We start from the raw sequence: 18,578 nt of genomic DNA on the forward strand, positions 1-18,578 counted from the left end.
TATCCTAACTAGATTTTTTTTGGCACTCCTTCAAAAGATAACAATTCTCCAATGCCAAACCATGTGATAACCCTCTAGGTTGAGCTACTTGATTAATTCCATCTTTCAGCCCCTCAACAATAGCAGTGGTGCAAAATGTCATTTAGGCTATTTGGTAAGATGGTGGAGATACTACAAAGGTATTCAAGAGATACTACCACTATGCACTTTATTCATTCACTATCTTCCCTATTAGTTTCTAGTGATCTCTATCTCCTCAATGCTTTTAGGCAAAAGGGTCCTCAATTGATGAATTGATGATCATGGGAACTTTCGTTATGTGACTGCTACAATAGGGAGGGTAGTGTTTCATCAAATTTACCTAGGATCTGTACCTGGCTCCAACTGCTTATTTATGTCCTTGGAGGAATTCAACCTTGGTGGGTGGCCTGACTTGCCCCATACTTCACCACTAACCTACAATCCCATTGACAATAAATGATATTTTTTTCTAATGGATTGAAAGTTTTGTGCACTTTGAAAGTGTAGTAGGTGCTTGATACTTTACAAGTCAGTATACATTTATCTAGAATATAAAGCATGCAAAGTCAATCTCTTAATTTTTGTACAGAATATGAGTTTGATTAATATAAGGTTTGTTGTCTCTCTATGCTTAGTGAAATCCCATGAGCATTTGTCACAATTTTTTAGAAGACTATAAGATGTCTTGCATATATTAGTTTCGATGTGATGTAGGCCAATTTGTTAGGGATATCAAGAGATGCATAAAATTAATGTTGCCTTCATGCATGGATCAATAATAATTGCAGTCACTCATTGAAGTAAAAGGCTTTGCAGATAGCACTTTATAAGTTCAACCAGAGGTATGGCATCATGTTTAGTGTGTTAAAGCTAACTAAATAGGGAATTGTCTTTAGAAAGGAGAGCATATGTTTTTATGATAGTCAAGTCGAGAAAGTTCCTAAAACAGTCGAGACTCTTTTAAATTGAAGGAATACCAAATTACACAATTTGTCCAAATTGAGAAATATAATCTAAATCTTGACTTGTTTGGGTATATTCCATTGAAAACTTTTATATTTTGTCTTTGAACAACAAAATCTATAATGATTATGAAGTTTCAATGCAAAGGAACATGATGATGTAATGCATGGTGGGCCCTTTCACTTGCAAAATGGATATCTATTCAACAAATTGGATGATGCAAGTGAAATGACCTTTTTATGTGCAGGATCATCTATGTTTGTACAAAGGCTTGTATTTGAAGGAGAAGCAGGAAATGTTGGACCAGAAGTGAAGAATTTGGTTGCTTCCCTTGGGTTTCTTGGTTGAGCAGAAATTGATAATTGAGGTCTATGTGAAATACAAAACATAGGTGTTTTGAAGATGACATGTTTTAATTAATGCAGTTAACGAATTATTTTTTATATACTTCACATTTTTAAAAGATTGAAAGTTTTTATTTTGGTAGGCCAAGGGATGGATAGCTTGTTGGGTGTGGAGCCTGATTATCTTCTTTATTTAGAGGTATCGCTACATTGGAACCAATTTTGTATTATATTATTTATTCAGGGTATTTCGTAGTCAATCTGGACCGTTCATTAGGCGAAAATATGATGGTATAAGTTATGTTTAATTTATGGTTTTTTTACCTAGAAGGCAACTCCTCTCTATATATGAGGGAAGTGTATTGCGGCTAGACATATGTGTATTCTGAGCGAGAAAGAGAGAGGAGATTGTGCGAGAGCGAAGAGGGCATTACAGCGGATCTGTTGTAGGTTGTATCTCTTCATTTTACTAGATAATATAAAAGGAAAGACTAGCTGTTTCTCTATGGACGTAGCCCAAATTCGGTGAATCATGTATATATGTGTCTCTCTTGTTTTATACATTTGCTTTGTTTATATTTCTGCAATATTTTATATGTTCCATTTCTCTATAATATATAATTTTCTAATAACTGGTATCAGAGCCGAATGTCTATTTGGCTGATAAAATCACAGGAGAGAAGGGTTCCTAGTTCGAGTGGGATCAATGGCAAAAGATGGTAGGTTTAGGGTCGAAAAATTTAACGGCCAAAACTACGAGCTGTGGAAGATGCAAATGGAAGATTACTTGTATCAAAAAGATATGTACCTACCATTGAGCGGAAAAACAAAGAAACCGACAAGTATGACAGACACAATGGGATATCCTCGACAGAAAGGCACTTGGAACAATGTGGTTGTGCCTAGTGACGTTGGAAGCCTTTAATATTTTAAAGGAAACGACAACAGAGGGTTTAATGTCAGCACTGGAAAAAATATATGAAAAACCCTCAGCCTGAAATAAGTTATTTCTTATGAAGCATTTATTTAATATGAAGATGTGAGAAGGTGGATATGTTGTTGATCATTTAAATGAATTTAATATAGTTACTAGACAGTTAAGTTCTGTACGGGTAAATTTTGATGATGAAGTTAGGGCTATGTTATTTCTATGCTCATTGCCAGAAAGTTGGAATGGTTTAGTTATGGCCATTAGTAACTCTGTCTCTGAATCTAGTACTTTAAAGTTTGATGATGTTGTCAGTGCAATCCTTAGTGAGGAAATGCAATGGAAAATCTCTGGTGAGACATCAGGTAATGCTTTGACTATAGAGATTAGGGGAAGAAAAATGGAAAGAGGAAAGAGCCTAGGATATCGCAATAAGTCAAGGAAAGGATGATCCAAGTCCAGATCGGGATAGTGTGCTGGAAATGTGGGAAGAAAGGACACCTGAAGAAATACTGCAAGTCTCGGAAGGGAAAAGAAGGAGACGTGTAGCAAGAAAACAATCATGAAGTGAATGTGACAGGTGATGTGTTGCAAGATGCTTTGATACTTTCATTAGAAAATATTATTGATGACTAGGTGGTAGATTCAAGGGCCTCATTCCATGCCACACCTGATAGGAAACATTTTCATGATTATGTTCAAGGATATTTTGGACAGGTTTGATTGGGTGATGATAAACCCTGTAAAATCATTGAAATGGGTACAATATTCATAAAATAGCAGAATGGAAATCAATGGCTATTGAAGGAGGTAAGGCATGTTCCAGATCTAAAGAAAAATCTAATTTCAACAGGGCAGTTGGGAGGTGAAGGTTGTGTAACTACTTTTACAGATAAAACCTGGAAGGTCACTAAAGGAGCCCTCATAATAGCAAAATGAGAAAAGGTTGGTACATTGTATTTATGCAATGGTATTTCTAATTCTGTTAATGCTTTAACCTCTACAGGAGAAGATACAACATTGTGGCATCATAGGCTCATGCACATGAGTGAGAAGGGGATGTAGATTCTTCACTCAAGAAATTTGTTGCCAGGTTTGAAGCATGTTGATTTGGAATTTTGTGAGAATTGTGTTTATGGAAAACAAAAGAGAGTCAGATTCCTCAAAGTTGGGAAAGAAAAGAAGAGCGAAAAATTAGATCTTGTGCATACAGATGTATGGGAACATGCTCAGGTATCATCTCTCGATGGCTCTCGTTATTATGTTACTTTTATTGATGATGCAACCAGAAAAACCCGGATTTATTGTATTCAAAATAAATCTGATGTATTTGATACTTTTAATAAATGGAAATCTTTGGTTGAAAATGAGATGGGAAAAAGGTTGAAGTGTCTCAAATCAGAAAATGGAGGTGAATTTTGCAGCAAAGAGTTTGATATGTATTGTTCAAAGAATGGAATTCGCAGAGAGAAGACATTTCTAGGAACACTAGAAGAAAATGGTGTGTCAGAAAGGATGAATAGGACAATCATGGAGCGTGCAAGGTGCATGAGATTGAATGCATGATTTCCTTTAAAATTTTGGGTAGATGTTGTAGATACTGTTGTTTATCTAATAAACATAGGGCCTTCAAGTTCCTTGGATGGTGGTATTACAGAGGAGGCATGGATAGGTAAAAAGGTAAACTACTCATTTTTGAAGACTTTTGATTGTGAAGCCTTTGTCCACATTAATAAAGAAAATAGAACAAATCTTGAGGAAAAATCAAAGAAATGTACCTTTATTGGATATGGTGTTAATGATTTTGGTTATTGCTTTTATGATTATGAAAAACACAAAATCATTAGGAGAAGAGATGTCATATTCAATGAAAAGGTTTTTTATAAGAATCTGATGCAGGAAAAGAAACATGAAAAACAAAACAAGGAATACACAGTGCTTGATGAGATCACAAAAAAAGCGAAGGTGCCTGAGAATCATAATGATCAACAGTCAGAACAACAACAACTGCAACCACAATAGCAACAAGTAGCTCAAACACCTGAAAGTGGTGTTAGAATATCTACCAAGATAAGTAGACCCCCTGAACGATACTCTCATTCATTATATTATGTATTGTTGACTAATTTTGGTGAACCAGAATTTTATGAAGAAGAAATGCAGGTAGAAACCAGGAAGAAATGGGAGCAAACCATGAAAGAAGAGATGGACTCCTTAGTACATAACCAGACTTGGGACTTGGTCAGGTTGTCTGCAGGTAAAACAACATTGCAGAATAAATGGGTTTACAAGTTGAAGGAAGAAGATGGAGGTAGAAAAAGGTATAAATCTAGACTTTTGGTGAAGGGTTTTGCACAGAAAAAGGGCATAGACTTTGATGAGATATTTTCTCTTGTTGTTAAAATGACTTCAATCAGAACTATTTTAAGTCTAATAGTTGCTGAAGATTTGCATCTTGAGTAGTTAGATGTAAAGACAACCTTTCTCCATGGGGATTTGGAGGAAGAGATATATATGCAGCATCCACAAGGATATGAGGTAAAAGGGAAGGAGAAACTAGTGTGCAGGTTGAAGAAGAGATTGTATGGCTTAAAACAGGCTCCAAGGCAATGGTATTTGAAATTTGATAGGTTTATGTCTGAACAAGGTTATACTAGATGTCACTCTGATCATTGTGTTTATCTCAAAAGGAAAAATGTTGGCAACTATATTATACTGTTATTGTATGTAGATGACATGCTTGTTGCAGGTTCTAACATGCAGGAAATAAATGTGCTTAAAAGAAAATTGGCAAATTAATTTGCAATGAAGGATTTGGGTGCTGCAAAACAAATCCTTGGTATGAGAATAACTAGAGACAGGAAGAATCTCAAATTAACATTGTCTTAGAGTGAGTACATACAAAAGGCGTTGAAAAGATTTAATATGTAGAATGCAAAACCAGTTAGTATACCTTTGGATAGCCATTTCAGACTAAGTAAGGAGATGTGTCCCAAGACTCAGGAAGAAATGGCTTATATGTCTAAAGTTCCATATGCATCAGTGGTTGGAAGCTTAATGTATGCAATGTTCTGCACAAGGCCTGATATTGCACATGTAGTGGGAGTTGTAAGCAAGTACATGAACAATCCAGGAAAAGAACATTGGATGGTAGTGAAGTGGATTCTAATGTATTTGAGAGGTACCACAAATCAAGAATTATGTTTTGGTGGTTCAAACATTGCTCTACAGGGATATGTTGATGCAAATATGGTGGGTGATAGAGATAACAGGAGGAGCATCACAGGGTATGTGTTTATTGTAGGTGGAACAACTGTCAGTTGGGTTTCAAAACTGCAAAGTGTTGTTGCACTCTCAACGACGAAAGCAGAGTATGTCGCTGCTATAGAGGCTAGTAAAGAAATGTTTTGGTTCCAAAGGTTTATGGATGAATTGGGTAAGAAGCTGGAGTTGGGCAAGTTATACAGTGACAACCAGAGTGCCATACATCTTGCAAAGAACTATGCATTTCATTCCAAGACTAAATATATACAACTCAAGTACAATTTCATATAGTCAGTGTTGGAAGATGGACAGTTGAAGTTGGAAAAGATACACACTAGCTAAAATCCTGCAGATATGTTAAAAAAAGTCGTAACTAGGGAGAAACTAAGATTCTTCTCGGTTTCAATTGGTATTCAAGTATGACGATGGAGATGAGAAACAACAAAGTCCAAAGTGGAGTCATTGTCCAACAAATGAAGCAATGGTGGAGTTGCTATAATCAGTCTCCAAGTGGGAGATTGTTGGGTGTGGAGTTTGATTATCTTCTTTATTTAGAGCTATCGCCACATTGGACCCCATTTCATATTATGGAGGCAATGCCACCCGTTTTTGCATGCCGCCAGGGGGGTCTAGACGGGGTGATGACGATTCTTTAGAGCCCCCCCCGGGCAAGGGATTGGGGTCAGTGCCCCCGAAGCTAAAAATAGATGTAAAATTTCCTTGTAAAATGTTGTAATTTCGTAGTCAATCTGGGTTGTTCATTATGCAGAAATATGATGATAGAAGTTATGTTTAATTTAGGGTTTTTTTCCTTAGAAGGAAACCCCTCGCTACATATGAGGGAATTATATTGCAGCTAGACATATGTGTATTCTGAATGAGAAATAGAGAGGATATTGTGTGAGAGTGAAGAGGGAATTACAACGGGTTTGTTGTAGGTTGTATCTCTTCATTTTGCTAGATAATATAAAAGGAAGGACTAGCTATTTCTTCATGGACATAGCCCAAATTAGGTGAACCATGTATGTCTGTGTCTCTCTTGTTTTATGCGTTTTCTGTGTTTATATTTCTGCAATATTTTATGTGTTCCATTGCTTTGTAATATATAATTTTCTAACATAGTTGATAAGGATGCAGAAGCTCTTTGTTGTCGTAAGGAGATTGTTGAGGAAGAAGAAGTTATCCGAAAGAAGTATGCTTAATAGTGTATGGTGTTGTTTGAACTCTGCCATTGTATTTATATGTTTTAAGAAATCTTATTTCTAAACTTAATCATGTTTGATAAATATAGGGACATAACAGTTGGCCAAAATGTGTTAGCTATAGCAAATGGATACAAAATGTGGACAAAAAAAATGCAACAAATATCAATTTCGGACTCTTGCATGGCTGCAAAATCTCAAAATTCCAAAGATGATACTTTGGATACTGGGAGTGTAGCAGAGAAAGATATGGATGTACATATGGCATCATATGTAGGCTCAAGTGGGCCGATTGGTAAGGGAATCCCAATAGTATATCAGTATGGTTCATAATTTAAATTTTCAGAAATGGATAGTTCAAAAAGTGATAAAAACAATACAGTACCAGTATTCATGACGATGGGAGAGAATGAGTCTGGCTACTATCTAGAAAGTGTTTCCAATGATGATTTTTTTATTGGGTTAGTGTCTGTGTCTTTAAGTAATGTTTTAGCTAGATTTCCATAACATCTTTCACTGGAAGGAAGTATTATAACAAAAATAAAACATAGAGGACTTTTAAATACTAGTCAACCAGAGGCACGTTTTGAGTCTACTCCTGACACTATACAAAAGAATGAATTCAAATGTAATACTGATAGTCCTTGCAAGGTTTCAAATGGAATCCTTGAGGGGAATATTTCTTATGTCAAGCCAAGAAAGGAAGATGGTAATAGTGGTGATATCAAAAGAGTGATGGGAGATGGTGTAGAAGGGTCCTTACTTCATATGACTCAAGGTCAAAGTGGTGCAAGGATAAGGGAAAATCATGATTATGTGAATAAAAGAATTGAAACAATTGATCAATTTGAATTAAAAGTTCTATTTGCTTGTGATAATGCATCAAATTTTCTCTCTCAAAGTAGGTAGAATGTATTATATCAAGCCCACCTTCATCTTTTTCGTGTAGATGATTATCCATGATTCTTACTCTCTGTTGTGTTTGCATATGCATGATGGAAAGATGAAATTGATGACCCTGGAGCGATAGTTGTATCCAATCCCTCTTCAGATGTAGTTCAAGATGTTAATGATGCTTCTGAATAATTATGCTCATGACTTGAAAGGCAATGACTGGAGTTACTTCCTTAGCTCTTAAATCACAATATTTTCATTCCTCCATTTTCTGAAGTCTAGAGATTATGCTCCCACTATAGAATTTGGAATGGAAGTTCTAAATTTAGAGAAGTGAAGGATTCTTATAACTATAACCACAATATAGGTACCACAGGGTTCACAATGTATTCGCTTAGAAAATAAATAGTAAACGGGAATTAGAAGTATAATCTAGTTGGAATCCTAGAGTTTATCGAAGAACTCATTAGAAATATCCATGACGAAGGGATTTCGAGAAGGATTGACATGGTTGCTTTTCATCTTTGTTTTAAGCAAGTTGGCAAAGGGCACAACCTACAATTTTTATTTGGTAAAGAGGTTTGTCTTACTTTCCTGTTTAGGTGACATCGCAAAAATTGATGTGTTGTGGCTCCAACCAAGTAGACAACATTGATGTTCAACACTCAGAGGAAATTGTCCTTTTTAGCATGTAAGTTGACTCTCTCTTTTTACATTTTATCAGCTAAAAATATTAGTCAGTAGACTCAGCTCGAGGGTTATTTTCTTAAAGTGACAGTTCAAGTGTATTGTGGTTTTATCTTCTATGGTGTATTTTCAACATTTTTTGAATTATTTCCTTTATAAATTATGATACATTCATGAAAATTGAGTGTTTCTTGTTTTAAGGATAGTTGGTTTCTTGTGATCTATGTAAAGAAGGATCTAAAGTGAATCTCATAGAATCAATGAAATTTTTTTAAGACTTAAGAGGTGTCAGTTTGTTGTTTAGTTGAAGTAATTTTTTGTCTGAACCTAGTTTCTATTTTGATCACCTAGTTCCACTTGGTATGGTCATTTTTTCCTGGTGAATTGTGTGTTTCATATATGTGTTTCTATTGGCAATCTTGATTTTGAGATTTTATAGCATTTCCCATAGCTTATTGTGTTAGATGTTTTCATTACTTTTCCATGACAAGAATGGAGCTTAAAAATAATTATTCATTCATGGTAAACTGTATGTTTGTCCAACAACAATAGCTGTTAGCAAGCCTAGATTTTGCAGATAGGATTTGGACTACTCATCCATGAATCTAAATTTTTTCATTTGCAGGTATTTATTCCCAGGCTTGAAAATTTAGGTCATCGAATGATGTTTAAAGTAATACTATACCTTGGATTATGGCAATTGGATGCCTCTCATAAGCAAGCATATACAAAATTCTTTCCCTTCTTCAAGTTAGAACCTAAATCTTACTAGGTTTAAGAAGGGCACCATCTTGTAAAGAAATATTTGATTACATTATTTATGCTGAAGATGGACCACAAATTGATGGTCTGAAATGTCATCAACATCTCTTTGCATGAAGTTACTCCAGAAAAGTCCAACCAAAAGTATTTATGTTGTTGAGATTCCTTGGTACAGTTTTTGAGGTATTTTGAATGAAGTTCAGGCTCATCTTTATTCAGACTAAACATTAGTACGAGTTCAACTATGGAAAAAGGACGTTTTCAAGTTGCTTATTTGAAGACATCGAAAAATCAATGTTTCTTGATAATCATGGCAGCAAGACCTTTTCTTATTAATTCATTATTTTAACAAATTGTTAGGCGTATTGGATGGCTCAAATATGTCATATAATATTTTTATAATTGTTAAGGAATATACTTTCATTCATTGCATTTGGATGCTAATATTTTGTATTCTCAAGATTGTCTTGGAGTGTCCTTTGCTTTGATCATTTCAGGATGGGTGTTGGACATTTGTTCGTTGTGAACTTGTCCTCCTTCTAGCAGGGAGTTTTATGGTTTATTGCAGATATTATTATGGAACACGACCACCTGAAATGCTCTTGTAAGCAGTAAACAATAAGGTATCCAATGGAATCACAACCTTAAATTACCTTGCCCATATATCTACTTTGTTAGAGTTTCTTTCATGGTATTTTCCCTCTTGATGCAATAACTAAAATTTGGAGAACGGAAAAATGGATAGTCTGCAAAGTAGTGGTTCATAGGAACTTGATTGTTGTTTTATATGAAGTGAAATTTTTACATCAATTGATTTCATGAGATGTCAATTTTGCATCTATTTAATTAGAAATGTGGTGGTTTATCTGTGGAGCATCTACAAGACTCTCGAAGTTGTGTGACAACAAACATGGAAAAGGAAAGCATAGAGAACCAAAGACTATAATTGGGATTCTGTGAGAGACATCCAAGCAAGCCTTGGTTTAAATTTATAAATATCTTAAACAAGTGAGATCTAGGAAACTAACTGGGAGCCTGACCAGTCCCAAATCAAGACAAATACAATGTTACTTGCAGAAGGTTCAAATTGTGGAATAAAACACACAACATCGTGGAATAGTGATTTGATCTCATTGCAAGGAGAAACTTATGGTTGGTGAGGAAAATTGTATAAATTTCCCCATAACATGATATTTTACTTGTGTTGTGACTTTCATGGTGGTTCTGACTTTGATCTTTAAAGGCATATATGCCATTGTGAAAAACTAGTGTATTAATGGCAAACTATTGCTTGTTTTGTAGGGTGGATGATAATTTTTCCTTTTTATAGGTAAATGGTTGTCTTGTTTTCTTTTGCACAGTGAGATTTGTTGTCATCCTAGATGCTACAGCTGAGGGGTATCTATTCTATCAAATTTCTCACTGCATGAACCTACCTGTATCCATTGATTCCTATAAAATCATGAGTTATTTGTCCCTAGAACTTGCACCAGTCTTGGTCATAGGAACCAAAATATTTTCTTCCCCGCAGAGTTTTGAGTCTGGTTCACTGTCATGGTAAGTGCTCCAACTTACCAATTAGATCAATGGAGAAATGGAAATTGGTGGGTGATCATCCATAATGAAAAACTCTTTTAATTTTTTCATACATTGATTTGATTATCAATAGTTTTGTGAACAACTAGCATAGTGAAGTTGACTCTATGAAGGGTGTTCTTTTAGATTTTTCAGAGTATATTTCCAATTTCTTGGAGGCATTGAAAGTGAATGAATCACGAACAAACCACTATGTTTTCAAGGAATCATGGACAGTTTGCAATGTTCAGGAAGAGTTTTCTTTGGTGCAATGTTGAATTTGCAGTGGTAATAGAGGCTTAGATAACAATGATTTTTCTTCTGTCTAAGGTGGGGCGAATGGCTGGGCAATTTTCTAAACCCAGATCATATGATTTTGAAACTGTGGATGGTGTGAAACTACCAAGTTACAAAGGAGATAATATTAACAATGATACTTTCAACCTGAAAGCTCGACAGCTAAATCCTCAAAGTATGGTTTATGCTTTTTTCCAAGTTGTTGCAACCCTCAACCTTATTTGGGTGTTTGCAACATGAGGTTATGCAACAATGCAACGTGTTATTCAGTGGAATTTGGATTTCACCTCTAACAGCGAGCAAGGGGAGAAGTAAGATTTTCACCAGGCCTTGCAAAAGCTTTCAAAATTCATTTACAATTTTGCAAAGCATTACAAAGTTTTTGGAATTAATCTATATATTCTTGTTCTCTATTCTTGAATATGTGTGTGTGTTTCAAGTATATATGGAGCTTTCCCATCACATCGACAAAGCTCTTGGATTCATCTCTACCTGTGGCCTTACAGTTGACCATCTTGTTATGAATTCCATTGAATTCTAGACATCTCGTGAATGCCTTCTACTCCCATATGAGCAAGAAAATACTAGCGAAGATTCCACTTTTGGACTATGATATGATTGCTCTACTCATATATTGTGGGTTGGTGAATGCACCAGGCAGCCTAATGGTGCACATATTGAGTTCTTGAGAGGTGTTGCTAATCCTTTGGATCTTAAGCTACCAAAATTTCAATGCCTGTACCTTTTCTTGTTTGTTCAGTTATGGAAAACCTCAAGGTTTATTGCTTCGAAACAAATATGGGCAGGTTGGAGACAATCATCTATACATTCTTCCACCCTGCCCATTAAAAATTCTGCCCAGTTTCAAGAAACAATCATTAAATTGTTGCATAGTAGATGGTGTTTGCCTCTGGCTTGTGTGTTTTTATAATGATTCTACAGGGACAATGTTGTCAAAGCAATATATTTTCCATAGAGTACATAGAATGTTGGGAAATTGGTAAAATCATGGCAGGGTGGAACCATCAGCCTTTCATAGTTTCAACTTGCCCATTCATTGTCTTGTGTAATCTAAGACAACCTGTCATTAAAATCTTATTTTTTTTAATCAGGGTAATTAGTATACCTGCGACTTGTCATCGAGGAGCTTTGGAGTTGAGTCGAAGGGACCGTCCTTATACTCCTAAGCCTAATGAAACTGCTCACAAGCACCCTAGGCAAGTAAACTGAGTTTCAAATTTTGACAGAGCCCAATATTACTCAGTGAAAGATTTCCACTATGTGGATGTCGACCATTCGACATAGCCTGTTTCATATTAAATAATGTTTACTTCTATTAAGTAATGATTACTTCTATTTATTAGGGTTTTGTAGCCACCAAAGAGTACATAGAATGATAGTCGTCATTACTAGTTTTTCCACTTTCCCCTGCCTACCAAGGTAAGTTGGAATGAGCATCTGTTCGGGAGGTCAAAATATTTTCCTGAGAAACACATAGAGCTCATAATTGAATCAATATAGCATCTAGATTTGAAAACTTGTTTATTTTAGTGATATCTTTGAGTATTTGTTAAAACGTCCTCATACATCATTTTTTTCCACAGGAAGTGTGAGGTGACCGATTTGATAACCTGCCTAATACTCCAAACAGGTTTGTGACCATTGTGATAATTGGGTGTTGGCTAATGCCCAATTCTATTGGTTGTAATTTCATAGCAGATGCCTTGTTATGTTGATTTATGTTATTGATTTAAGGATAAGAATTTCATAAAATAAAACAAAAAATGGAAACGCCAAGCTCTTTTGATAATTTAGTTAGATAAAATATACATCATTGAAATAAAGTGTCGAAAATTAAATTTCTAATAAAATAAATGTTTTGGTTTTGGTGTTATGAGATCGATACTCACTATTTTGGTGTTATGATTGTTTTTATTGATTCCTGACATTAAATTTTGTGGAAAATTATCCAGTTGCAGTGGTAGTTTCCTTTTTACTGTATAGTTGTTGTTTAGTTAGGCCATCACTTTCTCTAATTCTTTGAACTTTGCAAAGATAACTCTTCCTGAAATGTTATATAGATGGGTGCACCCCATGTTTGTTTTTTCTCAGAAGCACTTCATGTTGTTTGTGAACTTATGTATGGATTTCTACTTGATAGGCTAGTGATAAAATGGACACAACAAAGTTGGTGAAGGTTTGTGAGCTATTGATCCCTACAAATAAACTAGGGAGGATAACTAGCTTGTACTAGCTTCCAAATGTAGTGCTACTTGTTTTTTATATGCTTTGTCTTTCCATGAAACACTAGGTCTTCATAAGAAACATTCACAATAGAATATGAAGAACAATTGGGTACCTACTTCATATGCATTAAGAATTGCTTCTACTACTTAATGTGAATTACAAGCATACTCTTAACTGGATCTCCAATATATCTTAAGCCAAATTTTTATTTTATTTTTTAGTACTACTATATGTTATTGTATCCTACCTCATTTTATGGTTAGCATTGTAACCAAAATATGCATTGTGCTATGGAATTAATACTAACATGTAATATTGATTTTTTTTTCAAGAATGTTATAGGTAATGACCCCAGAGATGATGATCTAGACTATGCTAAACATACATTAAATATAGGAGACGATGATGATGAGGATGGTGATATCGCTGGTGATGGTTATAAGATTGGTGATGATGATGTGGATGAAAATGATCATGATGGTTAGGATGATGACCACGTTAATGATCATGAGGATGATCTTGGTGGTGCTAGCTAGTGATATCTTGATGATCTTGGAAATTCCTATTTTTAGATGGATGCTATGAATTTACCTTAGAATAATGGTATCTATGAAACATTTTGATTTGGTTATCATACATTGAATTTTAGTTGATTTTATTAAATATGATGATGATATTATCATTATTATCTTGTTACTTTATATATATATTGAAAATTATCAACATTATTTTGATGGAGAATTATTATGTATGATGATATTACTATCTTTGGACAGATACTGTGAATTTACTTTGGAATAATGATATTCATGAAAGATTTTGATCTGATAATCAGACATTTGAATTTTAGTTGATTTGATTAAAGATCATGATGATATTACTAGTACTATCTTGTTACTTTATATATATGTCTTGAAAATTGTCAATGTTTTTTGATGGAGAATCATTATGTATGATGATATTACTATTTTTGGATGAATGTTGTGAATTTACCTTGGAATAATGATATTTGTGTTAGGTATTGATTTGGTAGTCATATATGTATATTGAAAATTGTTAATGATTTTGATGTAGAATTATTATATATGATATTATTGCTATTTTTTGGATGGATGTTGTAAGTTTCACTTAAATTTCTTTACAAACACTATGTTATCAATTTGAATTGTCATATTTTTTTTAATGATATTTAGAAACTGTAATATATTTCACTATGTAATTGAAATTAGTAAAATGAACCCATGAGGGGGGTCATCAATGGAAAGAAAATTACACTCTAAATAAGAAGCCAAATGTGGTGTAACCATGGATGCAAAATTGGATGTTAAACTAGGTGTCAAAACAAGATGCAAACAAGGACAAAAAATGGGTTTTAAACTAGAAGTAAAAAAGGGTGTAACACTAGACACAAAGAAGGGAACCAAACATGGCATATAAAAGGATACCAAATTGGGTGCAAACAAGGACACAAAAATGGACACCAAACTAGATACAAAAAGGGACAAACAACTAGACATAAAATTGGATGCAAAAGAGGATGCCAAGTTGGGTGCTAAAAATAAGCAAAAAATGATGCAAATTTAGATGCCAAATGAGTATGCAATGAATGGTGTAAAATTTGGATGAAAAATTGGGCACAAAAATGGATGTAAGAAAAGACAAAAAAAAGATGCAAAATGGGGATAAGAAAAGGGTGAAACCAATGATGCCATATTGGATGCCAAAAATAATGCATAAGTAGATGCAAATTTAGACTCAAACTTAGGCACAAAATGAGATGTTAATGTGGACACAAAATGAGGCAGAAAAAAGGATGTAGATTTGGATGCTGAAAAGGATTCAAAATTAGACAACAAAAATTATGCAAAAATGGATGTAAAAAAAGGTGTAAAATTGGACACATAAGTAGACACAGAAAATGGTGCAAAATTGGGCATAAAATGGCTCAAAATTGGATGCAAATTGAGATGCAATGTTGGATGCAAAATGAGGTGAAAAAAGCGATGCAAAACTTGGTGAAAAACAAATGCAAAAGTAGACGTAAAAAATGTCTCAAAATTGAACGTAACATTAGACACAAAATGGGATGAAAAGGTGGATGCAACACATGGATCAACATAGCATGCAAACCTAGATGAAAATTTGCATACTCAAAGGGATGCAAAATTGGATGTGAGAAATGGTGTTCAAAACGATGCAAAATTGGATGCAACAAATGATGCAAACTATGGTGCAAAAAAGGGAGACAAAACAAATTCAAAAGTGGATGTAAAAAGGGGTGCAAAATAAGATGAAAAAATGGGCACAAAAATGTATTTGAAATTTTGTGCTAAATCATATTCAATATTTGGTGCAAAATTGGATGCAAAAAAAGGTGCAAAATTAGAAGAAAAAATTGGTGTAAGACTAGATGCAAAAGCTGACACAAACTAGATGCAAAAAATGGTGCTAAATTGAATGCAAAATATGGTGTAAAACCCGATGCAAATGATTGCACAAAACTAGAAGCAAATAATGGCACAAAATTGGAAGCAAAAAAAGACGCAAAAACATATGTAAAAATTGGTGCAAAACTAGAAGCAAAACCTATCGTAAAACTAGATGTAAATCTTGGTGCAAAATTGGAAGAAAAATTTGTCATAAAAACAAGGTGCAAAACTAGATGTAGAAAGTGGTGCAAAATTAGATGTAAACTCTAATGCAAAAAAAGGATGCAAAATATGGCACAAAAAATGACGTTTTAAAAATTGTACAATAGATTCAGATTTAGCGCCAGGATGCTCATTCCAATTGGAAAAACAATTCACTAAAATATGGTGCTAAATCTGGTGCAAATTGCATGTTTTGTTGTAGTGATTTAACAAGTATGTCAGAATTATATAAATATCCTTCTCTGAAGGGAAAATCTCTTATGCTCTCATAAGTCGGGATCCCTCTTCTGCCCTATGAAATTAATAAGTGGCTATACATATTTCTTTAAACAAAATACATATCTATCTATATATATAAGGCGAAAGAACAGAAAGGCTTCCTACGCAGAGAGATGAAGCAAGCAACTCCATAGGGGTACTGTCTAGGCTCGCTAGTAGCAAAGCAATATTTGTGTTCCTGAAGTGACTCCATCGGGGTATTGTCCAGGTCTGTTGGCAGCGGAGCAACACCATAGATGAAAACTAAGACTTTAAGAATTCTTTTCACTTGTGTATCTTTATACTCCTCATCCCCAATCGAAAAAACTTAGTTTGACTTGGCTTGGTTAAGTGTGCCATCGATAAAGAGAATGGTAGGGACCATATCTTTAACACAAGATAAATGAAGAAGCTACGGTGATCAATGAACTGAAAAATACTTCCTGAAGAGTTAAACCTGTTTTACATGAGATCAGATCCATACAGAGAGCTGGAGTTCTACCAATGTATCGCCAAGTGTTTAGTTTCTACAACCACTCTCCAAACTTTTGCCCATGCTTTGATTTTGGAGCCTTCCTTTTGTCCATAGGAGATTATCTTTTATTGTCGTCAAGTATTCATGCTAGGATAAAAGACTTATCTTTTCATGATTTTCTTGTGATGTACTGATCCCGACTTGATATCTTTCAAACACAATCTAACTCTTGACTTGACCTGGCAACATTGTTAGGCTTGCCTCCAGAAATTGCGCAATCTTGGAAGGCATACCAACCTTTCCTCCATAAACTACGCAATTATTCTTAGCAGGCTATCCTTGAGAATGAAAATTGTGTAATTTTGGATGGCATCCCATCCTTGATGATGGAAACTGCGCAAAGCATCATTTGAACTCAAAAACTACGCAATGCACTAAGTCAAGAAGTTGCACAGTACTCAGGAGTTACACAATCCTTCTTGGCAGTGTGCATGCAAGTTTCCCAACAAAACAAACAAGAAAAAAATAAATAAAAACATCCCTATAAAATGGGGATTTACCAATTAGTTTCCCGAAGGTGGTTTTGGAACTTTCTGCCGTGTCACTTTTTCCTTAATTTTAGGTATGCACGTCATAAACCCTAATTGGTTTAGATCCATATAATGGACACCCCTAGAGCTCACTTGTACATTTGATAATGGATATCTAGCATTCCCAAGGAGATCAAGGAGCCTTCAGTGGAGTTTGCAACGCTTTTCCGGGTGGGTTTTTCTTTTGTCGCTTTTTCCATCATTTTTTGTCATTTGGCTTCTGTGAATTTTGTTTTGCTTGTTTCTTCTCATGGTTACTGGATTTTTAATGTATATTAGATTGTAGAAGTGTTGGTTCGGTTTGTTGTTCACCTTTTACCAGTGTCACATTAGTTTTCTTGTTTTTTCCCATTAGTGGTCGTTGTTTCGACAACTCTCCTTGTATGTTTTTATTCCTTTTGCATGTTGATCTTCCACACTTGTTTTGCATTGATATATCCATACTTAGTTAGATCTACACTTTAAATTTCACCATCACTCAGACTTTCTTGTTTCCCAAACTCTTACAGGGAATATCTTCTCATTCCTTCGTCAGTGTTTGCCTTGTCTAGCTGGGCATTAAGTTTAAGGCTCAAGTTGTCAGCTTGGCCTCTATGACTATGTAATGTACAATACCTGGCTGGACAAGCTACTCATTTCGTAGTTCCACGGCTCAAGTCCATTCCTTGGGCACTAAGACCATGCAATGTGTAGTCTGCACTTAAGTCTGCCCAGGAAAAATTGTGCATTTCATAGTCTCTAGCCTCAGGCTACACCACTGGATGTTGTGACTATGCAATGCAAAGTTCAAGCATCCACTATCCCTCCTTCACATCAAAAATGCACAATTTACCTCATCATTCCATGTGGTTGTTGCTTGATATTTCTTTGTAAGTTGATTTGCTGAAGCTAATTTATGTCTGCCATGAGTGCTTTTTCCTCCCACAGGTATTACAGGTGTTGAGAATTTCTCTTCATCAATCACTGACATCATGGAACCAAAGAGATATACTTCAAAGGATACCACAGAGAGAAACACTAGGGAGGTAGTTGAGAGTATGCTAGTTTACTTTCCAGTTTATTCAAATACTCAATTGTTTGTAGAAAATGAATCAGATATCACATGGGATAAGGTGACAGAAATTTTCTTAGCAAGAACCTTCAAAGCAGATCTGGAAGACCGACATGTGTATGTCAATGTCCAACGATCAGGTCTACACAGGATTGCATGCAGATATCTAAATTTTCCATGTGCAAACATTGTCTATTGGATACTATCCCATATAGATCCAAAGACTATGACTCTCAATAGTGTTAGCGGATAGAGGCTTACTTCTTTTCTTGCAACAGACTATCATCTCATGTACCATTTTCCTGAGCTTGAATCGCTCATGGATTCTTACTTTTATGCAACAACCAACTACTTGAGCACCAAAGATAT

At 35.0% G+C, this 18,578-nt stretch overlaps 1 pseudogene; it reads left to right on the forward strand.

The window, feature by feature from the left end:
- The first annotated feature begins 10,949 nt into the window (after positions 1 to 10,949).
- Positions 10,950 to 13,669, forward strand: LOC149242321 (phospho-2-dehydro-3-deoxyheptonate aldolase 1, chloroplastic-like; annotated as a pseudogene).
- The last annotated feature ends 4,909 nt before the right edge of the window (positions 13,670 to 18,578 follow it).

The sequence above is a fragment of the Pinus tabuliformis genome, chromosome 8 (assembly GCF_031772625.1).
Source record: "Pinus tabuliformis cultivar Carrire ecotype Pingquan chromosome 8, CPIR1, whole genome shotgun sequence".
In the NCBI taxonomy this organism is placed as follows: domain Eukaryota; kingdom Viridiplantae; phylum Streptophyta; class Pinopsida; order Pinales; family Pinaceae; genus Pinus; species Pinus tabuliformis.